Consider the following 24,482-nt stretch of genomic DNA (forward strand, 5'->3'; position numbering starts at 1 on the left):
ATGTTGAAAAGGGGGGTCTATTTTCTGTCTCCCTATGTTGTTGTTCTCTCTCCTCCACAGCTCCTTGTCGTGAAAGCTGTAGGGTGGGAGGCGGAGAGACAGACCTCTTTTGGCTACTGTCAGCTTCACATGTCCCTGAATGGACCTGGGTGGGTGCAGCCAAATTATTTTCCTTGATTGTGGATATTGGTATTATAGGGGAGAAGGTTCGGTTACGGGTCACCTCTAATGGCCCATTCATGTGAGGGTCTGTTGTTAATTCCTCTCCATACGGAGTGGACTGAGAGTCCCGTAGGGGTGGCTGGACCCTATCTAGGCCCTGGCTGTTCCTCCCTCTATCATCTAAGGCCGCAGCCGTTGGTCTAATCTGCTTCTCAACTATCACTTTAGGGTAGAGGGACCGGTGATGTTCTCGTTCTGGTCTTTGTAATGGTGGAAAATCTCCTTCACTATCTATGTCAAAGTCTGATGTTGAGTTTCCCTCCAGTGACCTATCAGGGAATGATTCTGCATACACTGACCCATCAAGTGATTCTCCCTCCCCTGAGAAGAAGTTCTGTATAGTTTCCACAGTAGATTGAGTTAGTCTGGCCTTGTATCTTTTTCCTGCCCAAGTAATTGCAATTCGAAGAGCATTTTCATTAAAGGCAAGGTTGGCATAGTTTGTAATCACATTAATATAATGTTCTTGCAGCGCCAGTAAGTTGTTCTCTAACCACTGTTTAGTGTTTCTCTCTACTGCCCTTTGAACCTCCTCAGAAGGTGAGGCTGGTTTAATGAAACTTGTGAGTTTAGTCACTTGTTTTGCCATCCCTCTTGGTGGATCTTTGTTTGCAATAGCTGAGTCTATGATTGCTTTATGATGAATTGCCTGTATTAATTTAAAATATTGTTTGGTCAACTGCCTAGTTTGAACATCCAGAGGTTGATAATTAGTAGATTGCTTAATTTGTCTAGGAAATCGAATCCCATTTCTATTCTTTTCCCTCCCCCTCTGCTCCCTCCCGTTCCTATTTCTATTGTGTGTGTTTGTCTGTGTGTCTGTGTCAAATCTCTCTGTCCGGCTGAAGTGGGCCGCTCCAGACCTGTTAGAAAAAGCCATAGTCAGTAGGAGGCCTACCTGGATGTGTCTGAAGGGTTCCTGAGCCGCCTTCTTCCAGAAGCATGGAAACCTCTAGGCCTCTGTAGTCCTGGAGTGGAAAATCTGTCCTCAGATGGAAAAGGTTAGTTCCCACTCACAGTCACATTTGTGCTTGGAATAATCCCACAAGGAGGAAGTCTCTATTGCTTTCTTTTAAGTTCAAAAAAGAGTTTTTTTATTCCTTCTCGTCCTAATCCACTTGTTTTCAGAATGGTTTTTCTTCTCTGTTAGGCTGAGAGGAATTTGCAGGCCGGCAAGATAAAGAGCCTCATACTGACATATTTAAAATCCAATTTATTTAGCTGTATAGGATTAAAATCATTTAGATAAAAAATCAAAAGCCAAATTTGGCAACTTAAAGCTAGAAATCTGGGCTGAGGTCTAAAGTTTTGGCCCAATTCAGTCTTTTCTCCCTTACGTTTCGCAGGACATGCTGCTTCTTCAGAGGGATACACAGAGAGAGATGCACAGATGCAATGATTTAAGGTTTTGAGGGTGGGGACCAAGTCCCGCCCCCAAAGCCTCAAGAAAAGGGGAGTGGGATGGGAGGGGAAATAAACCAAAAGGGGTTGGGGATTGAAATGGTTAGGGTTAGGATAGCAGATCTGGGGAGGGAGAATCACCAGTTTATTTTCAAAAAACAATTGGCAGGATTCAAATTAGTGTATCACATACATCAAGGAGCCTCTGATGGTGCTGTCGGAATAAGCCAGAGACATGGAGGGAGGGCCAATCCAAAACCTTTTTAGGTTTAGGGCAGGAGAGTCAGGTACAAGCAGTTCTATTTTCCTTTTTTCAATACTTCATATACAACTCATATGTACATTATCATGTACCAGATGTTATCTTATTTGCTGCCTTTTAATTAAATCTATAACAAAAATTCATGTGTGTATGTATCTCCTTCCAAAAAAATAAAGTTTATTTGCTTCCTGTTCCTTTAATAATGGCTCACTTATAGTCAGTTTCCTTCCATTATACATTCCAGTTAGAGCTCCCAGGGGTTAACACCACACACAGAAGTTCATATCCATGATTTTATGTTGAGGTCTAAGATAATCCCCCTTCGGTTACTCTTACATGGTGCTTATACATGATCAAAAGCTAAATGTCTCCCTCAAGTGGCTTTTCTGGGGACAGAATGATTAGAGGTGAAACAGGGTGAGGTGCCCAGGCTTCTGGCATCTGGCTAGGTTAGGTTAGGGGCCTATTGATCTTGTACAGTCACTGTTGTGAGTCCGGTGCACTGGCAACAGCTGCCTGGTCACTGTCACTCATGTCTCACCCCTTGTGGCAAACCAGTCTAATATCACTCTCATTAGAAGAAGAAAAATTCAATTGAAGACACAATATTCTTTTTTTTTGCCCCAGCATGTACCTCTCCAGCTTTTATTGTCATGTCAAGAGTCTCACAAAGCAGCAATAATTGTCAATACAATTGAAAGGGAGCAATTCAGACTGCGTTCAGGCCCCGTGGATGTTGAGTTCGCAGTCTGGAAATCCACAATCTCTCATATCTCCTCCTCTGGCCCTCCGTCCATGTCGCACAGGTTTGAAATCCCGTTATACTCAGATGTTGTAATGTGTGAATTTGGAAATGCAATACTAGTGGAGTGTCCAGTCCATTCCTCTCAATATTGTAAATATGTTGTTTTAACCTCTCCAACAGAGTTTGACCTGTTTCACCCACATAGAGTAGACAACATTCTTCGCAACAGATGCAATAAACAATGTTGCTCGTGTTTAGGGACATTCTCTGTAAGATGGGTGCCCCTATTTTCCCATAAGGATTATACAAGAACCGTTTCGGTTTAAAGGCCCAATGATTGGGTTTCCCCGATCTTATACGTCTCATCTGTTCTGGCAACTTGGCCCTGACGAGCATATCTCTCAGATTCTTGTTCCTCCTGTGGGCTGAAATCACTCTGCAGTCTTGGAGTCGTATCAAACCAGAGGTGTATTTCTTAAAGTTTGTTTTGAGTTGATGATGCAATGGTGGATGAGAACGTGAGTAAGTGGTAACTAGTGGCATAAGTCTATTCTGTTCTCCCTGTTGTATCTGATTTTGAGTCTGGTTTCCCCTCATTGCATTAGAGTTTAGTCCAGCAAGGGTGCTGCTCTTAATGAAAGACTGTAAACAGAAGATGGAAGACTGTTTCTCCCTACAGTGAGCCCGAGTAAAGTCTGAAGGGCGATCCCCCATATTAGGCTCAATAGGAGTTAAAAATCCAATTTCAATTCACTGCACCAATGCTTGAATATTCGCCCCGCCGTTTCCTGAGTCCAGTGGATGTTATCTGTGACCGTATGGAATTGGTCCTCGGCTATACGGCTTATTACAGGCAAACGCTTCAACGCGAAGTCATTAACAATGTCTAAGTTGTATTTCTGCTCCTGAGGTAGAAGGTGCGAATAGTTAATCAGTGGGAAATAAATATTTGCATTAGGGAAAACAGACTGAGCCTTCCTGTAGAGCATTCTAAGTTGTTTTATGGATGTTTTATGTGGGTCCTGGTCTCTATTATTAATACCCACCGACAGCACCACCAGCTCCACCAGTGCATGCGGAGGGGTTTTTTCCAAGATCTGATTAAAGTGATAGAACGACGCGCCTGGATAACTATCAATCTGAATCTCTCCTGAGCAATGTGGTGGCATACGATAGAGGTTGGAATCCCCCAGAAACCAAATTGGTTTGTTACATTTAAATTGCCAATCCATGATCTTTCTCCCTTTTCGGGCCTTGTGGGTATTTGGAAAATGTACATATTTGTCTTTCTCTCTCTCAGTCATTTGATTTGAGTTGTTTAGTTTTTGATGTAAGGTTGCCGCTGACACATTTAGGGAGCCCGCAACAAGAGTAATTTTTGGGTCAGATGAGGTCGTTTGTGTCCCACAGTCGGCATTATTGCCATTGACCGGGCCCTGCATCATCATGTTGTTGTTATTTCCCGTTACTCTTTTAGCGGTGTCTCGCTCTCCTGTTCCTGTGTCCATTACAGCGGCACTCCCTTCAGTCTGTAACCTGTATTTTACTGCTGTGGCAGTAGAATGAGAGAGAAGATGATGGTGAGTGCCACTCTCCTGGTCAAGGCCATGGATTTGTAAATCCGGGTCATTCTGAGAAACCACCACATTGCTTCTAACCTGTATAGGCTGGTGAAGAGATACATTAGTAAGTTTTGTGAATCTCGGATGATGTTTATTTGATCTTATATTGCCCTCGCTTTTATTGAGTTTACCAGCTGTTTCGATCCGATTACCCATATCTGTTGTAAAGTCACTATCAAATGTTGAAAAGGGGGGTCTATTTTCTGTCTCCCTATGTTGTTGTTCTCTCTCCTCCACAGCTCCTTGTCGTGAAAGCTGTAGGGTGGGAGGCGGAGAGACAGACCTCTTTTGGCTACTGTCAGCTTCACATGTCCCTGAATGGACCTGGGTGGGTGCAGCCAAATTATTTTCCTTGATTGTGGATATTGGTATTATAGGGGAGAAGGTTCGGTTACGGGTCACCTCTAATGGCCCATTCATGTGAGGGTCTGTTGTTAATTCCTCTCCATACGGAGTGGACTGAGAGTCCCGTAGGGGTGGCTGGACCCTATCTAGGCCCTGGCTGTTCCTCCCTCTATCATCTAAGGCCGCAGCCGTTGGTCTAATCTGCTTCTCAACTATCACTTTAGGGTAGAGGGACCGGTGATGTTCTCGTTCTGGTCTTTGTAATGGTGGAAAATCTCCTTCACTATCTATGTCAAAGTCTGATGTTGAGTTTCCCTCCAGTGACCTATCAGGGAATGATTCTGCATACACTGACCCATCAAGTGATTCTCCCTCCCCTGAGAAGAAGTTCTGTATAGTTTCCACAGTAGATTGAGTTAGTCTGGCCTTGTATCTTTTTCCTGCCCAAGTAATTGCAATTCGAAGAGCATTTTCATTAAAGGCAAGGTTGGCATAGTTTGTAATCACATTAATATAATGTTCTTGCAGCGCCAGTAAGTTGTTCTCTAACCACTGTTTAGTGTTTCTCTCTACTGCCCTTTGAACCTCCTCAGAAGGTGAGGCTGGTTTAATGAAACTTGTGAGTTTAGTCACTTGTTTTGCCATCCCTCTTGGTGGATCTTTGTTTGCAATAGCTGAGTCTATGATTGCTTTATGATGAATTGCCTGTATTAATTTAAAATATTGTTTGGTCAACTGCCTAGTTTGAACATCCAGAGGTTGATAATTAGTAGATTGCTTAATTTGTCTAGGAAATCGAATCCCATTTCTATTCTTTTCCCTCCCCCTCTGCTCCCTCCCGTTCCTATTTCTATTGTGTGTGTTTGTCTGTGTGTCTGTGTCAAATCTCTCTGTCCGGCTGAAGTGGGCCGCTCCAGACCTGTTAGAAAAAGCCATAGTCAGTAGGAGGCCTACCTGGATGTGTCTGAAGGGTTCCTGAGCCGCCTTCTTCCAGAAGCATGGAAACCTCTAGGCCTCTGTAGTCCTGGAGTGGAAAATCTGTCCTCAGATGGAAAAGGTTAGTTCCCACTCACAGTCACATTTGTGCTTGGAATAATCCCACAAGGAGGAAGTCTCTATTGCTTTCTTTTAAGTTCAAAAAAGAGTTTTTTTATTCCTTCTCGTCCTAATCCACTTGTTTTCAGAATGGTTTTTCTTCTCTGTTAGGCTGAGAGGAATTTGCAGGCCGGCAAGATAAAGAGCCTCATACTGACATATTTAAAATCCAATTTATTTAGCTGTATAGGATTAAAATCATTTAGATAAAAAATCAAAAGCCAAATTTGGCAACTTAAAGCTAGAAATCTGGGCTGAGGTCTAAAGTTTTGGCCCAATTCAGTCTTTTCTCCCTTACGTTTCGCAGGACATGCTGCTTCTTCAGAGGGATACACAGAGAGAGATGCACAGATGCAATGATTTAAGGTTTTGAGGGTGGGGACCAAGTCCCGCCCCCAAAGCCTCAAGAAAAGGGGAGTGGGATGGGAGGGGAAATAAACCAAAAGGGGTTGGGGATTGAAATGGTTAGGGTTAGGATAGCAGATCTGGGGAGGGAGAATCACCAGTTTATTTTCAAAAAACAATTGGCAGGATTCAAATTAGTGTATCACATACATCAAGGAGCCTCTGATGGTGCTGTCGGAATAAGCCAGAGACATGGAGGGAGGGCCAATCCAAAACCTTTTTAGGTTTAGGGCAGGAGAGTCAGGTACAAGCAGTTCTATTTTCCTTTTTTCAATACTTCATATACAACTCATATGTACATTATCATGTACCAGATGTTATCTTATTTGCTGCCTTTTAATTAAATCTATAACAAAAATTCATGTGTGTATGTATCTCCTTCCAAAAAAATAAAGTTTATTTGCTTCCTGTTCCTTTAATAATGGCTCACTTATAGTCAGTTTCCTTCCATTATACATTCCAGTTAGAGCTCCCAGGGGTTAACACCACACACAGAAGTTCATATCCATGATTTTATGTTGAGGTCTAAGATAATCCCCCTTCGGTTACTCTTACATGGTGCTTATACATGATCAAAAGCTAAATGTCTCCCTCAAGTGGCTTTTCTGGGGACAGAATGATTAGAGGTGAAACAGGGTGAGGTGCCCAGGCTTCTGGCATCTGGCTAGGTTAGGTTAGGGGCCTATTGATCTTGTACAGTCACTGTTGTGAGTCCGGTGCACTGGCAACAGCTGCCTGGTCACTGTCACTCATGTCTCACCCCTTGTGGCAAACCAGTCTAATATCACTCTCATTAGAAGAAGAAAAATTCAATTGAAGACACAATATTCTTTTTTTTTGCCCCAGCATGTACCTCTCCAGCTTTTATTGTCATGTCAAGAGTCTCACAAAGCAGCAATAATTGTCAATACAATTGAAAGGGAGCAATTCAGACTGCGTTCAGGCCCCGTGGATGTTGAGTTCGCAGTCTGGAAATCCACAATCTCTCATATCTCCTCCTCTGGCCCTCCGTCCATGTCGCACAGGTTTGAAATCCCGTTATACTCAGATGTTGTAATGTGTGAATTTGGAAATGCAATACTAGTGGAGTGTCCAGTCCATTCCTCTCAATATTGTAAATATGTTGTTTTAACCTCTCCAACAGAGTTTGACCTGTTTCACCCACATAGAGTAGACAACATTCTTCGCAACAGATGCAATAAACAATGTTGCTCGTGTTTAGGGACATTCTCTGTAAGATGGGTGCCCCTATTTTCCCATAAGGATTATACAAGAACCGTTTCGGTTTAAAGGCCCAATGATTGGGTTTCCCCGATCTTATACGTCTCATCTGTTCTGGCAACTTGGCCCTGACGAGCATATCTCTCAGATTCTTGTTCCTCCTGTGGGCTGAAATCACTCTGCAGTCTTGGAGTCGTATCAAACCAGAGGTGTATTTCTTAAAGTTTGTTTTGAGTTGATGATGCAATGGTGGATGAGAACGTGAGTAAGTGGTAACTAGTGGCATAAGTCTATTCTGTTCTCCCTGTTGTATCTGATTTTGAGTCTGGTTTCCCCTCATTGCATTAGAGTTTAGTCCAGCAAGGGTGCTGCTCTTAATGAAAGACTGTAAACAGAAGATGGAAGACTGTTTCTCCCTACAGTGAGCCCGAGTAAAGTCTGAAGGGCGATCCCCCATATTAGGCTCAATAGGAGTTAAAAATCCAATTTCAATTCACTGCACCAATGCTTGAATATTCGCCCCGCCGTTTCCTGAGTCCAGTGGATGTTATCTGTGACCGTATGGAATTGGTCCTCGGCTATACGGCTTATTACAGGCAAACGCTTCAACGCGAAGTCATTAACAATGTCTAAGTTGTATTTCTGCTCCTGAGGTAGAAGGTGCGAATAGTTAATCAGTGGGAAATAAATATTTGCATTAGGGAAAACAGACTGAGCCTTCCTGTAGAGCATTCTAAGTTGTTTTATGGATGTTTTATGTGGGTCCTGGTCTCTATTATTAATACCCACCGACAGCACCACCAGCTCCACCAGTGCATGCGGAGGGGTTTTTTCCAAGATCTGATTAAAGTGATAGAACGACGCGCCTGGATAACTATCAATCTGAATCTCTCCTGAGCAATGTGGTGGCATACGATAGAGGTTGGAATCCCCCAGAAACCAAATTGGTTTGTTACATTTAAATTGCCAATCCATGATCTTTCTCCCTTTTCGGGCCTTGTGGGTATTTGGAAAATGTACATATTTGTCTTTCTCTCTCTCAGTCATTTGATTTGAGTTGTTTAGTTTTTGATGTAAGGTTGCCGCTGACACATTTAGGGAGCCCGCAACAAGAGTAATTTTTGGGTCAGATGAGGTCGTTTGTGTCCCACAGTCGGCATTATTGCCATTGACCGGGCCCTGCATCATCATGTTGTTGTTATTTCCCGTTACTCTTTTAGCGGTGTCTCGCTCTCCTGTTCCTGTGTCCATTACAGCGGCACTCCCTTCAGTCTGTAACCTGTATTTTACTGCTGTGGCAGTAGAATGAGAGAGAAGATGATGGTGAGTGCCACTCTCCTGGTCAAGGCCATGGATTTGTAAATCCGGGTCATTCTGAGAAACCACCACATTGCTTCTAACCTGTATAGGCTGGTGAAGAGATACATTAGTAAGTTTTGTGAATCTCGGATGATGTTTATTTGATCTTATATTGCCCTCGCTTTTATTGAGTTTACCAGCTGTTTCGATCCGATTACCCATATCTGTTGTAAAGTCACTATCAAATGTTGAAAAGGGGGGTCTATTTTCTGTCTCCCTATGTTGTTGTTCTCTCTCCTCCACAGCTCCTTGTCGTGAAAGCTGTAGGGTGGGAGGCGGAGAGACAGACCTCTTTTGGCTACTGTCAGCTTCACATGTCCCTGAATGGACCTGGGTGGGTGCAGCCAAATTATTTTCCTTGATTGTGGATATTGGTATTATAGGGGAGAAGGTTCGGTTACGGGTCACCTCTAATGGCCCATTCATGTGAGGGTCTGTTGTTAATTCCTCTCCATACGGAGTGGACTGAGAGTCCCGTAGGGGTGGCTGGACCCTATCTAGGCCCTGGCTGTTCCTCCCTCTATCATCTAAGGCCGCAGCCGTTGGTCTAATCTGCTTCTCAACTATCACTTTAGGGTAGAGGGACCGGTGATGTTCTCGTTCTGGTCTTTGTAATGGTGGAAAATCTCCTTCACTATCTATGTCAAAGTCTGATGTTGAGTTTCCCTCCAGTGACCTATCAGGGAATGATTCTGCATACACTGACCCATCAAGTGATTCTCCCTCCCCTGAGAAGAAGTTCTGTATAGTTTCCACAGTAGATTGAGTTAGTCTGGCCTTGTATCTTTTTCCTGCCCAAGTAATTGCAATTCGAAGAGCATTTTCATTAAAGGCAAGGTTGGCATAGTTTGTAATCACATTAATATAATGTTCTTGCAGCGCCAGTAAGTTGTTCTCTAACCACTGTTTAGTGTTTCTCTCTACTGCCCTTTGAACCTCCTCAGAAGGTGAGGCTGGTTTAATGAAACTTGTGAGTTTAGTCACTTGTTTTGCCATCCCTCTTGGTGGATCTTTGTTTGCAATAGCTGAGTCTATGATTGCTTTATGATGAATTGCCTGTATTAATTTAAAATATTGTTTGGTCAACTGCCTAGTTTGAACATCCAGAGGTTGATAATTAGTAGATTGCTTAATTTGTCTAGGAAATCGAATCCCATTTCTATTCTTTTCCCTCCCCCTCTGCTCCCTCCCGTTCCTATTTCTATTGTGTGTGTTTGTCTGTGTGTCTGTGTCAAATCTCTCTGTCCGGCTGAAGTGGGCCGCTCCAGACCTGTTAGAAAAAGCCATAGTCAGTAGGAGGCCTACCTGGATGTGTCTGAAGGGTTCCTGAGCCGCCTTCTTCCAGAAGCATGGAAACCTCTAGGCCTCTGTAGTCCTGGAGTGGAAAATCTGTCCTCAGATGGAAAAGGTTAGTTCCCACTCACAGTCACATTTGTGCTTGGAATAATCCCACAAGGAGGAAGTCTCTATTGCTTTCTTTTAAGTTCAAAAAAGAGTTTTTTTATTCCTTCTCGTCCTAATCCACTTGTTTTCAGAATGGTTTTTCTTCTCTGTTAGGCTGAGAGGAATTTGCAGGCCGGCAAGATAAAGAGCCTCATACTGACATATTTAAAATCCAATTTATTTAGCTGTATAGGATTAAAATCATTTAGATAAAAAATCAAAAGCCAAATTTGGCAACTTAAAGCTAGAAATCTGGGCTGAGGTCTAAAGTTTTGGCCCAATTCAGTCTTTTCTCCCTTACGTTTCGCAGGACATGCTGCTTCTTCAGAGGGATACACAGAGAGAGATGCACAGATGCAATGATTTAAGGTTTTGAGGGTGGGGACCAAGTCCCGCCCCCAAAGCCTCAAGAAAAGGGGAGTGGGATGGGAGGGGAAATAAACCAAAAGGGGTTGGGGATTGAAATGGTTAGGGTTAGGATAGCAGATCTGGGGAGGGAGAATCACCAGTTTATTTTCAAAAAACAATTGGCAGGATTCAAATTAGTGTATCACATACATCAAGGAGCCTCTGATGGTGCTGTCGGAATAAGCCAGAGACATGGAGGGAGGGCCAATCCAAAACCTTTTTAGGTTTAGGGCAGGAGAGTCAGGTACAAGCAGTTCTATTTTCCTTTTTTCAATACTTCATATACAACTCATATGTACATTATCATGTACCAGATGTTATCTTATTTGCTGCCTTTTAATTAAATCTATAACAAAAATTCATGTGTGTATGTATCTCCTTCCAAAAAAATAAAGTTTATTTGCTTCCTGTTCCTTTAATAATGGCTCACTTATAGTCAGTTTCCTTCCATTATACATTCCAGTTAGAGCTCCCAGGGGTTAACACCACACACAGAAGTTCATATCCATGATTTTATGTTGAGGTCTAAGATAATCCCCCTTCGGTTACTCTTACATGGTGCTTATACATGATCAAAAGCTAAATGTCTCCCTCAAGTGGCTTTTCTGGGGACAGAATGATTAGAGGTGAAACAGGGTGAGGTGCCCAGGCTTCTGGCATCTGGCTAGGTTAGGTTAGGGGCCTATTGATCTTGTACAGTCACTGTTGTGAGTCCGGTGCACTGGCAACAGCTGCCTGGTCACTGTCACTCATGTCTCGCCCCTTGTGGCAAACCAGTCTAATATCACTCTCATTAGAAGAAGAAAAATTCAATTGAAGACACAATATTCTTTTTTTTGCCCCAGCATGTACCTCTCCAGCTTTTATTGTCATGTCAAGAGTCTCACAAAGCAGCAATAATTGTCAATACAATTGAAAGGGAGCAATTCAGACTGCGTTCAGGCCCCGTGGATGTTGAGTTCGCAGTCTGGAAATCCACAATCTCTCATATCTCCTCCTCTGGCCCTCCGTCCATGTCGCACAGGTTTGAAATCCCGTTATACTCAGATGTTGTAATGTGTGAATTTGGAAATGCAATACTAGTGGAGTGTCCAGTCCATTCCTCTCAATATTGTAAATATGTTGTTTTAACCTCTCCAACAGAGTTTGACCTGTTTCACCCACATAGAGTAGACAACATTCTTCGCAACAGATGCAATAAACAATGTTGCTCGTGTTTAGGGACATTCTCTGTAAGATGGGTGCCCCTATTTTCCCATAAGGATTATACAAGAACCGTTTCGGTTTAAAGGCCCAATGATTGGGTTTCCCCGATCTTATACGTCTCATCTGTTCTGGCAACTTGGCCCTGACGAGCATATCTCTCAGATTCTTGTTCCTCCTGTGGGCTGAAATCACTCTGCAGTCTTGGAGTCGTATCAAACCAGAGGTGTATTTCTTAAAGTTTGTTTTGAGTTGATGATGCAATGGTGGATGAGAACGTGAGTAAGTGGTAACTAGTGGCATAAGTCTATTCTGTTCTCCCTGTTGTATCTGATTTTGAGTCTGGTTTCCCCTCATTGCATTAGAGTTTAGTCCAGCAAGGGTGCTGCTCTTAATGAAAGACTGTAAACAGAAGATGGAAGACTGTTTCTCCCTACAGTGAGCCCGAGTAAAGTCTGAAGGGCGATCCCCCATATTAGGCTCAATAGGAGTTAAAAATCCAATTTCAATTCACTGCACCAATGCTTGAATATTCGCCCCGCCGTTTCCTGAGTCCAGTGGATGTTATCTGTGACCGTATGGAATTGGTCCTCGGCTATACGGCTTATTACAGGCAAACGCTTCAACGCGAAGTCATTAACAATGTCTAAGTTGTATTTCTGCTCCTGAGGTAGAAGGTGCGAATAGTTAATCAGTGGGAAATAAATATTTGCATTAGGGAAAACAGACTGAGCCTTCCTGTAGAGCATTCTAAGTTGTTTTATGGATGTTTTATGTGGGTCCTGGTCTCTATTATTAATACCCACCGACAGCACCACCAGCTCCACCAGTGCATGCGGAGGGGTTTTTTCCAAGATCTGATTAAAGTGATAGAACGACGCGCCTGGATAACTATCAATCTGAATCTCTCCTGAGCAATGTGGTGGCATACGATAGAGGTTGGAATCCCCCAGAAACCAAATTGGTTTGTTACATTTAAATTGCCAATCCATGATCTTTCTCCCTTTTCGGGCCTTGTGGGTATTTGGAAAATGTACATATTTGTCTTTCTCTCTCTCAGTCATTTGATTTGAGTTGTTTAGTTTTTGATGTAAGGTTGCCGCTGACACATTTAGGGAGCCCGCAACAAGAGTAATTTTTGGGTCAGATGAGGTCGTTTGTGTCCCACAGTCGGCATTATTGCCATTGACCGGGCCCTGCATCATCATGTTGTTGTTATTTCCCGTTACTCTTTTAGCGGTGTCTCGCTCTCCTGTTCCTGTGTCCATTACAGCGGCACTCCCTTCAGTCTGTAACCTGTATTTTACTGCTGTGGCAGTAGAATGAGAGAGAAGATGATGGTGAGTGCCACTCTCCTGGTCAAGGCCATGGATTTGTAAATCCGGGTCATTCTGAGAAACCACCACATTGCTTCTAACCTGTATAGGCTGGTGAAGAGATACATTAGTAAGTTTTGTGAATCTCGGATGATGTTTATTTGATCTTATATTGCCCTCGCTTTTATTGAGTTTACCAGCTGTTTCGATCCGATTACCCATATCTGTTGTAAAGTCACTATCAAATGTTGAAAAGGGGGGTCTATTTTCTGTCTCCCTATGTTGTTGTTCTCTCTCCTCCACAGCTCCTTGTCGTGAAAGCTGTAGGGTGGGAGGCGGAGAGACAGACCTCTTTTGGCTACTGTCAGCTTCACATGTCCCTGAATGGACCTGGGTGGGTGCAGCCAAATTATTTTCCTTGATTGTGGATATTGGTATTATAGGGGAGAAGGTTCGGTTACGGGTCACCTCTAATGGCCCATTCATGTGAGGGTCTGTTGTTAATTCCTCTCCATACGGAGTGGACTGAGAGTCCCGTAGGGGTGGCTGGACCCTATCTAGGCCCTGGCTGTTCCTCCCTCTATCATCTAAGGCCGCAGCCGTTGGTCTAATCTGCTTCTCAACTATCACTTTAGGGTAGAGGGACCGGTGATGTTCTCGTTCTGGTCTTTGTAATGGTGGAAAATCTCCTTCACTATCTATGTCAAAGTCTGATGTTGAGTTTCCCTCCAGTGACCTATCAGGGAATGATTCTGCATACACTGACCCATCAAGTGATTCTCCCTCCCCTGAGAAGAAGTTCTGTATAGTTTCCACAGTAGATTGAGTTAGTCTGGCCTTGTATCTTTTTCCTGCCCAAGTAATTGCAATTCGAAGAGCATTTTCATTAAAGGCAAGGTTGGCATAGTTTGTAATCACATTAATATAATGTTCTTGCAGCGCCAGTAAGTTGTTCTCTAACCACTGTTTAGTGTTTCTCTCTACTGCCCTTTGAACCTCCTCAGAAGGTGAGGCTGGTTTAATGAAACTTGTGAGTTTAGTCACTTGTTTTGCCATCCCTCTTGGTGGATCTTTGTTTGCAATAGCTGAGTCTATGATTGCTTTATGATGAATTGCCTGTATTAATTTAAAATATTGTTTGGTCAACTGCCTAGTTTGAACATCCAGAGGTTGATAATTAGTAGATTGCTTAATTTGTCTAGGAAATCGAATCCCATTTCTATTCTTTTCCCTCCCCCTCTGCTCCCTCCCGTTCCTATTTCTATTGTGTGTGTTTGTCTGTGTGTCTGTGTCAAATCTCTCTGTCCGGCTGAAGTGGGCCGCTCCAGACCTGTTAGAAAAAGCCATAGTCAGTAGGAGGCCTACCTGGATGTGTCTGAAGGGTTCCTGAGCCGCCTTCTTCCAGAAGCATGGAAACCTCTAGGCCTCTGTAGTCCTGGAGTGGAAAATCTGTCCTCAGATGGAAAAGGTTAGTTCCCACTCACAGTCACATTTGTGCTTGGAATAATCCCACAAGGAGGAAGTCTCTATTGCTTTCTTTTAAGTTCAAAAAAGAGTTTTTTTATTCCTTCTCGTCCTAATCCACTTGTTTTCAGAATGGTTTTTCTTCTCTGTTAGGCTGAGAGGAATTTGCAGGCCGGCAAGATAAAGAGCCTCATACTGACATATTTAAAATCCAATTTATTTAGCTGTATAGGATTAAAATCATTTAGATAAAAAATCAAAAGCCAAATTTGGCAACTTAAAGCTAGAAATCTGGGCTGAGGTCTAAAGTTTTGGCCCAATTCAGTCTTTTCTCCCTTACGTTTCGCAGGACATGCTGCTTCTTCAGAGGGATACACAGAGAGAGATGCACAGATGCAATGATTTAAGGTTTTGAGGGTGGGGACCAAGTCCCGCCCCCAAAGCCTCAAGAAAAGGGGAGTGGGATGGGAGGGGAAATAAACCAAAAGGGGTTGGGGATTGAAATGGTTAGGGTTAGGATAGCAGATCTGGGGAGGGAGAATCACCAGTTTATTTTCAAAAAACAATTGGCAGGATTCAAATTAGTGTATCACATACATCAAGGAGCCTCTGATGGTGCTGTCGGAATAAGCCAGAGACATGGAGGGAGGGCCAATCCAAAACCTTTTTAGGTTTAGGGCAGGAGAGTCAGGTACAAGCAGTTCTATTTTCCTTTTTTCAATACTTCATATACAACTCATATGTACATTATCATGTACCAGATGTTATCTTATTTGCTGCCTTTTAATTAAATCTATAACAAAAATTCATGTGTGTATGTATCTCCTTCCAAAAAAATAAAGTTTATTTGCTTCCTGTTCCTTTAATAATGGCTCACTTATAGTCAGTTTCCTTCCATTATACATTCCAGTTAGAGCTCCCAGGGGTTAACACCACACACAGAAGTTCATATCCATGATTTTATGTTGAGGTCTAAGATAATCCCCCTTCGGTTACTCTTACATGGTGCTTATACATGATCAAAAGCTAAATGTCTCCCTCAAGTGGCTTTTCTGGGGACAGAATGATTAGAGGTGAAACAGGGTGAGGTGCCCAGGCTTCTGGCATCTGGCTAGGTTAGGTTAGGGGCCTATTGATCTTGTACAGTCACTGTTGTGAGTCCGGTGCACTGGCAACAGCTGCCTGGTCACTGTCACTCATGTCTCACCCCTTGTGGCAAACCAGTCTAATATCACTCTCATTAGAAGAAGAAAAATTCAATTGAAGACACAATATTCTTTTTTTTGCCCCAGCATGTACCTCTCCAGCTTTTATTGTCATGTCAAGAGTCTCACAAAGCAGCAATAATTGTCAATACAATTGAAAGGGAGCAATTCAGACTGCGTTCAGGCCCCGTGGATGTTGAGTTCGCAGTCTGGAAATCCACAATCTCTCATATCTCCTCCTCTGGCCCTCCGTCCATGTCGCACAGGTTTGAAATCCCGTTATACTCAGATGTTGTAATGTGTGAATTTGGAAATGCAATACTAGTGGAGTGTCCAGTCCATTCCTCTCAATATTGTAAATATGTTGTTTTAACCTCTCCAACAGAGTTTGACCTGTTTCACCCACATAGAGTAGACAACATTCTTCGCAACAGATGCAATAAACAATGTTGCTCGTGTTTAGGGACATTCTCTGTAAGATGGGTGCCCCTATTTTCCCATAAGGATTATACAAGAACCGTTTCGGTTTAAAGGCCCAATGATTGGGTTTCCCCGATCTTATACGTCTCATCTGTTCTGGCAACTTGGCCCTGACGAGCATATCTCTCAGATTCTTGTTCCTCCTGTGGGCTGAAATCACTCTGCAGTCTTGGAGTCGTATCAAACCAGAGGTGTATTTCTTAAAGTTTGTTTTGAGTTGATGATGCAATGGTGGATGAGAACGTGAGTAAGTGGTAACTAGTGGCATAAGTCTATTCTGTTCTCCCTGTTGTATCTGATTTTGAGTCTGGTTTCCCCTCATTGCATTAGAGTTTAGTCCAGCAAGGGTGCTGCTCTTAATGAAAGACTGTAAACAGAAGATGGAAGACTGTTTCTCCCTACAGTGAGCCCGAGTAAAGTCTGAAGGGCGATCCCCCATATTAGGCTCAATAGGAGTTAAAAATCCAATTTCAATTCACTGCACCAATGCTTGAATATTCGCCCCGCCGTTTCCTGAGTCCAGTGGATGTTATCTGTGACCGTATGGAATTGGTCCTCGGCTATACGGCTTATTACAGGCAAACGCTTCAACGCGAAGTCATTAACAATGTCTAAGTTGTATTTCTGCTCCTGAGGTAGAAGGTGCGAATAGTTAATCAGTGGGAAATAAATATTTGCATTAGGGAAAACAGACTGAGCCTTCCTGTAGAGCATTCTAAGTTGTTTTATGGATGTTTTATGTGGGTCCTGGTCTCTATTATTAATACCCACCGACAGCACCACCAGCTCCACCAGTGCATGCGGAGGGGTTTTTTCCAAGATCTGATTAAAGTGATAGAACGACGCGCCTGGATAACTATCAATCTGAATCTCTCCTGAGCAATGTGGTGGCATACGATAGAGGTTGGAATCCCCCAGAAACCAAATTGGTTTGTTACATTTAAATTGCCAATCCATGATCTTTCTCCCTTTTCGGGCCTTGTGGGTATTTGGAAAATGTACATATTTGTCTTTCTCTCTCTCAGTCATTTGATTTGAGTTGTTTAGTTTTTGATGTAAGGTTGCCGCTGACACATTTAGGGAGCCCGCAACAAGAGTAATTTTTGGGTCAGATGAGGTCGTTTGTGTCCCACAGTCGGCATTATTGCCATTGACCGGGCCCTGCATCATCATGTTGTTGTTATTTCCCGTTACTCTTTTAGCGGTGTCTCGCTCTCCTGTTCCTGTGTCCATTACAGCGGCACTCCCTTCAGTCTGTAACCTGTATTTTACTGCTGTGGCAGTAGAATGAGAGAGAAGATGATGGTGAGTGCCACTCTCCTGGTCAAGGCCATGGATTTGTAAATCCGGGTCATTCTGAGAAACCACCACATTGCTTCTAACCTGTATAGGCTGGTGAAGAGATACATTAGTAAGTTTTGTGAATCTCGGATGATGTTTATTTGATCTTATATTGCCCTCGCTTTTATTGAGTTTACCAGCTGTTTCGATCCGATTACCCATATCTGTTGTAAAGTCACTATCAAATGTTGAAAAGGGGGGTCTATTTTCTGTCTCCCTATGTTGTTGTTCTCTCTCCTCCACAGCTCCTTGTCGTGAAAGCTGTAGGGTGGGAGGCGGAGAGACAGACCTCTTTTGGCTACTGTCAGCTTCACATGTCCCTGAATGGACCTGGGTGGGTGCAGCCAAATTATTTTCCTTGATTGTGGATATTGGTATTATAGGGGAGAAGGTTCGGTTACGGGTCACCTCTAATGGCCCATTCATGTGAGGGTCTGTTGTTAATTCCTCTCCATACGGAGTGGACTGAGAGTCCCGTAGGGGTGGCTGGACCCTATCTAGGCCCTGGCTGTTCCTCCCTCTATCATCTAAGGCCGCAGCCGTTGGTCTAATCTGCTTCTCAACTATCACTTTAGGGTAGAGGGACCGGTGATGTTCTCGTTCTGGTCTTTGTAATGGTGGAAAATCTCCTTCACTATCTATGTCAAAGTCTGATGTTGAGTTTCCCTCCAGTGACCTATCAGGGAATGATTCTGCATACACTGACCCATCAAGTGATTCTCCCTCCCCTGAGAAGAAGTTCTGTATAGTTTCCACAGTAGATTGAGTTAGTCTGGCCTTGTATCTTTTTCCTGCCCAAGTAATTGCAATTCGAAGAGCATTTTCATTAAAGGCAAGGTTGGCATAGTTTGTAATCACATTAATATAATGTTCTTGCAGCGCCAGTAAGTTGTTCTCTAACCACTGTTTAGTGTTTCTCTCTACTGCCCTTTGAACCTCCTCAGAAGGTGAGGCTGGTTTAATGAAACTTGTGAGTTTAGTCACTTGTTTTGCCATCCCTCTTGGTGGATCTTTGTTTGCAATAGCTGAGTCTATGATTGCTTTATGATGAATTGCCTGTATTAATTTAAAATATTGTTTGGTCAACTGCCTAGTTTGAACATCCAGAGGTTGATAATTAGTAGATTGCTTAATTTGTCTAGGAAATCGAATCCCATTTCTATTCTTTTCCCTCCCCCTCTGCTCCCTCCCGTTCCTATTTCTATTGTGTGTGTTTGTCTGTGTGTCTGTGTCAAATCTCTCTGTCCGGCTGAAGTGGGCCGCTCCAGACCTGTTAGAAAAAGCCATAGTCAGTAGGAGGCCTACCTGGATGTGTCTGAAGGGTTCCTGAGCCGCCTTCTTCCAGAAGCATGGAAACCTCTAGGCCTCTGTAGTCCTGGAGTGGAAAATCTGTCCTCAGATGGAAAAGGTTAGTTCCCACTCACAGTCACATTTGTGCTTGGAATAATCCCACAAGGAGGAAGTCTCTATTGCTTTCTTTTAAGTTCAAAAAAGAGTTTTTTTATTCCTTCTCGTCCTAATCCACTTGTTTTCAGAATGGTTTTTCTTCTCTGTTAGGCTGAGAGGAATTTGCAGGCCGGCAAGATAAAGAGCCTCATACTGACATATTTAAAATCCAATTTATTTAGCTGTATAGGATTAAAATCATTTAGATAAAAAATCAAAAGCCAAATTTGGCAACTTAAAGCTAGAAATCTGGGCTGAGGTCTAAAGTTTTGGCCCAATTCAGTCTTTTCTCCCTTACGTTTCGCAGGACATGCTGCTTCTTCAGAGGGATACACAGAGAGAGATGCACAGATGCAATGATTTAAGGTTTTGAGGGTGGGGACCAAGTCCCGCCCCCAAAGCCTCAAGAAAAGGGGAGTGGGATGGGAGGGGAAATAAACCAAAAGGGGTTGGGGATTGAAATGGTTAGGGTTAGGATAGCAGATCTGGGGAGGGAGAATCACCAGTTTATTTTCAAAAAACAATTGGCAGGATTCAAATTAGTGTATCACATACATCAAGGAGCCTCTGATGGTGCTGTCGGAATAAGCCAGAGACATGGAGGGAGGGCCAATCCAAAACCTTTTTAGGTTTAGGGCAGGAGAGTCAGGTACAAGCAGTTCTATTTTCCTTTTTTCAATACTTCATATACAACTCATATGTACATTATCATGTACCAGATGTTATCTTATTTGCTGCCTTTTAATTAAATCTATAACAAAAATTCATGTGTGTATGTATCTCCTTCCAAAAAAATAAAGTTTATTTGCTTCCTGTTCCTTTAATAATGGCTCACTTATAGTCAGTTTCCTTCCATTATACATTCCAGTTAGAGCTCCCAGGGGTTAACACCACACACAGAAGTTCATATCCATGATTTTATGTTGAGGTCTAAGATAATCCCCCTTCGGTTACTCTTACATGGTGCTTATACATGATCAAAAGCTAAATGTCTCCCTCAAGTGGCTTTTCTGGGGACAGAATGATTAGAGGTGAAACAGGGTGAGGTGCCCAGGCTTCTGGCATCTGGCTAGGTTAGGTTAGGGGCCTATTGATCTTGTACAGTCACTGTTGTGAGTCCGGTGCACTGGCAACAGCTGCCTGGTCACTGTCACTCATGTCTCACCCCTTGTGGCAAACCAGTCTAATATCACTCTCATTAGAAGAAGAAAAATTCAATTGAAGACACAATATTCTTTTTTTTGCCCCAGCATGTACCTCTCCAGCTTTTATTGTCATGTCAAGAGTCTCACAAAGCAGCAATAATTGTCAATACAATTGAAAGGGAGCAATTCAGACTGCGTTCAGGCCCCGTGGATGTTGAGTTCGCAGTCTGGAAATCCACAATCTCTCATATCTCCTCCTCTGGCCCTCCGTCCATGTCGCACAGGTTTGAAATCCCGTTATACTCAGATGTTGTAATGTGTGAATTTGGAAATGCAATACTAGTGGAGTGTCCAGTCCATTCCTCTCAATATTGTAAATATGTTGTTTTAACCTCTCCAACAGAGTTTGACCTGTTTCACCCACATAGAGTAGACAACATTCTTCGCAACAGATGCAATAAACAATGTTGCTCGTGTTTAGGGACATTCTCTGTAAGATGGGTGCCCCTATTTTCCCATAAGGATTATACAAGAACCGTTTCGGTTTAAAGGCCCAATGATTGGGTTTCCCCGATCTTATACGTCTCATCTGTTCTGGCAACTTGGCCCTGACGAGCATATCTCTCAGATTCTTGTTCCTCCTGTGGGCTGAAATCACTCTGCAGTCTTGGAGTCGTATCAAACCAGAGGTGTATTTCTTAAAGTTTGTTTTGAGTTGATGATGCAATGGTGGATGAGAACGTGAGTAAGTGGTAACTAGTGGCATAAGTCTATTCTGTTCTCCCTGTTGTATCTGATTTTGAGTCTGGTTTCCCCTCATTGCATTAGAGTTTAGTCCAGCAAGGGTGCTGCTCTTAATGAAAGACTGTAAACAGAAGATGGAAGACTGTTTCTCCCTACAGTGAGCCCGAGTAAAGTCTGAAGGGCGATCCCCCATATTAGGCTCAATAGGAGTTAAAAATCCAATTTCAATTCACTGCACCAATGCTTGAATATTCGCCCCGCCGTTTCCTGAGTCCCGTGGATGTTATCTGTGACCGTATGGAATTGGTCCTCGGCTATACGGCTTATTACAGGCAAACGCTTCAACGCGAAGTCATTAACAATGTCTAAGTTGTATTTCTGCTCCTGAGGTAGAAGGTGCGAATAGTTAATCAGTGGGAAATAAATATTTGCATTAGGGAAAACAGACTGAGCCTTCCTGTAGAGCATTCTAAGTTGTTTTATGGATGTTTTATGTGGGTCCTGGTCTCTATTATTAATACCCACCGACAGCACCACCAGCTCCACCAGTGCATGCGGAGGGGTTTTTTCCAAGATCTGATTAAAGTGATAGAACGACGCGCCTGGATAACTATCAATCTGAATCTCTCCTGAGCAATGTGGTGGCATACGATAGAGGTTGGAATCCCCCAGAAACCAAATTGGTTTGTTACATTTAAATTGCCAATCCATGATCTTTCTCCCTTTTCGGGCCTTGTGGGTATTTGGAAAATGTACATATTTGTCTTTCTCTCTCTCAGTCATTTGATTTGAGTTGTTTAGTTTTTGATGTAAGGTTGCCGCTGACACATTTAGGGAGCCCGCAACAAGAGTAATTTTTGGGTCAGATGAGGTCGTTTGTGTCCCACAGTCGGCATTATTGCCATTGACCGGGCCCTGCATCATCATGTTGTTGTTATTTCCCGTTACTCTTTTAGCGGTGTCTCGCTCTCCTGTTCCTGTGTCCATTACAGCGGCACTCCCTTCAGTCTGTAACCTGTATTTTACTGCTGTGGCAGTAGAATGAGAGAGAAGATGATGGTGAGTGCCACTCTCCTGGTCAAGGCCATGGATTTGTAAATCCGGGTCATTCTGAGAAACCACCACATTGCTTCTAACCTGTATAGGCTGGTGAAGAGATACATTAGTAAGTTTTGTGAATCTCGGATGATGTTTATTTGATCTTATATTGCCCTCGCTTTTATTGAGTTTACCAGCTGTTTCGATCCGATTACCCATATCTGTTGTAAAGTCACTATCAAATGTTGAAAAGGGGGGTCTATTTTCTGTCTCCCTATGTTGTTGTTCTCTCTCCTCCACAGCTCCTTGTCGTGAAAGCTGTAGGGTGGGAGGCGGAGAGACAGACCTCTTTTGGCTACTGTCAGCTTCACATGTCCCTGAATGGACCTGGGTGGGTGCAGCCAAATTATTTTCCTTGATTGTGGATATTGGTATTATAGGGGAGAAGGTTCGGTTACGGGTCACCTCTAATGGCCCATTCATGTGAGGGTCTGTTGTTAATTCCTCTCCATACGGAGTGGACTGAGAGTCCCGTAGGGGTGGCTGGACCCTATCTAGGCCCTGGCTGTTCCTCCCTCTATCATCTAAGGCCGCAGCCGTTGGTCTAATCTGCTTCTCAACTATCACTTTAGGGTAGAGGGACCGGTGATGTTCTCGTTCTGGTCTTTGTAATGGTGGAAAATCTCCTTCACTATCTATGTCAAAGTCTGATGTTGAGTTTCCCTCCAGTGACCTATCAGGGAATGATTCTGCATACACTGACCCATCAAGTGATTCTCCCTCCCCTGAGAAGAAGTTCTGTATAGTTTCCACAGTAGATTGAGTTAGTCTGGCCTTGTATCTTTTTCCTGCCCAAGTAATTGCAATTCGAAGAGCATTTTCATTAAAGGCAAGGTTGGCATAGTTTGTAATCACATTAATATAATGTTCTTGCAGCGCCAGTAAGTTGTTCTCTAACCACTGTTTAGTGTTTCTCTCTACTGCCCTTTGAACCTCCTCAGAAGGTGAGGCTGGTTTAATGAAACTTGTGAGTTTAGTCACTTGTTTTGCCATCCCTCTTGGTGGATCTTTGTTTGCAATAGCTGAGTCTATGATTGCTTTATGATGAATTGCCTGTATTAATTTAAAATATTGTTTGGTCAACTGCCTAGTTTGAACATCCAGAGGTTGATAATTAGTAGATTGCTTAATTTGTCTAGGAAATCGAATCCCATTTCTATTCTTTTCCCTCCCCCTCTGCTCCCTCCCGTTCCTATTTCTATTGTGTGTGTTTGTCTGTGTGTCTGTGTCAAATCTCTCTGTCCGGCTGAAGTGGGCCGCTCCAGACCTGTTAGAAAAAGCCATAGTCAGTAGGAGGCCTACCTGGATGTGTCTGAAGGGTTCCTGAGCCGCCTTCTTCCAGAAGCATGGAAACCTCTAGGCCTCTGTAGTCCTGGAGTGGAAAATCTGTCCTCAGATGGAAAAGGTTAGTTCCCACTCACAGTCACATTTGTGCTTGGAATAATCCCACAAGGAGGAAGTCTCTATTGCTTTCTTTTAAGTTCAAAAAAGAGTTTTTTTATTCCTTCTCGTCCTAATCCACTTGTTTTCAGAATGGTTTTTCTTCTCTGTTAGGCTGAGAGGAATTTGCAGGCCGGCAAGATAAAGAGCCTCATACTGACATATTTAAAATCCAATTTATTTAGCTGTATAGGATTAAAATCATTTAGATAAAAAATCAAAAGCCAAATTTGGCAACTTAAAGCTAGAAATCTGGGCTGAGGTCTAAAGTTTTGGCCCAATTCAGTCTTTTCTCCCTTACGTTTCGCAGGACATGCTGCTTCTTCAGAGGGATACACAGAGAGAGATGCACAGATGCAATGATTTAAGGTTTTGAGGGTGGGGACCAAGTCCCGCCCCCAAAGCCTCAAGAAAAGGGGAGTGGGATGGGAGGGGAAATAAACCAAAAGGGGTTGGGGATTGAAATGGTTAGGGTTAGGATAGCAGATCTGGGGAGGGAGAATCACCAGTTTATTTTCAAAAAACAATTGGCAGGATTCAAATTAGTGTATCACATACATCAAGGAGCCTCTGATGGTGCTGTCGGAATAAGCCAGAGACATGGAGGGAGGGCCAATCCAAAACCTTTTTAGGTTTAGGGCAGGAGAGTCAGGTACAAGCAGTTCTATTTTCCTTTTTTCAATACTTCATATACAACTCATATGTACATTATCATGTACCAGATGTTATCTTATTTGCTGCCTTTTAATTAAATCTATAACAAAAATTCATGTGTGTATGTATCTCCTTCCAAAAAAATAAAGTTTATTTGCTTCCTGTTCCTTTAATAATGGCTCACTTATAGTCAGTTTCCTTCCATTATACATTCCAGTTAGAGCTCCCAGGGGTTAACACCACACACAGAAGTTCATATCCATGATTTTATGTTGAGGTCTAAGATAATCCCCCTTCGGTTACTCTTACATGGTGCTTATACATGATCAAAAGCTAAATGTCTCCCTCAAGTGGCTTTTCTGGGGACAGAATGATTAGAGGTGAAACAGGGTGAGGTGCCCAGGCTTCTGGCATCTGG

The 24,482-nt window shown here is 43.0% G+C and overlaps 1 protein-coding gene across 1 annotated transcript in view; it reads right to left on the reverse strand.

Annotated features, from left to right (window-relative positions):
* The window catches only part of LOC147315382 (uncharacterized), a gene marked incomplete at its 3' end in the record, with an annotated part of 143,567 nt that overhangs the window by 74,222 nt on the left and 44,863 nt on the right, over window positions 1–24,482 (reverse strand). The window lies entirely within an intron of this gene.

The sequence above is a fragment of the Aulonocara sp. 'chitande type north' Nkhata Bay genome, linkage group LG13 (assembly GCF_057382095.1).
Source record: "Aulonocara sp. 'chitande type north' Nkhata Bay isolate Kocher_YH1m ecotype deep benthic linkage group LG13, A_spYH_male_GT1.1, whole genome shotgun sequence".
In the NCBI taxonomy this organism is placed as follows: Eukaryota; Metazoa; Chordata; class Actinopteri; order Cichliformes; family Cichlidae; genus Aulonocara; species Aulonocara sp. 'chitande type north' Nkhata Bay.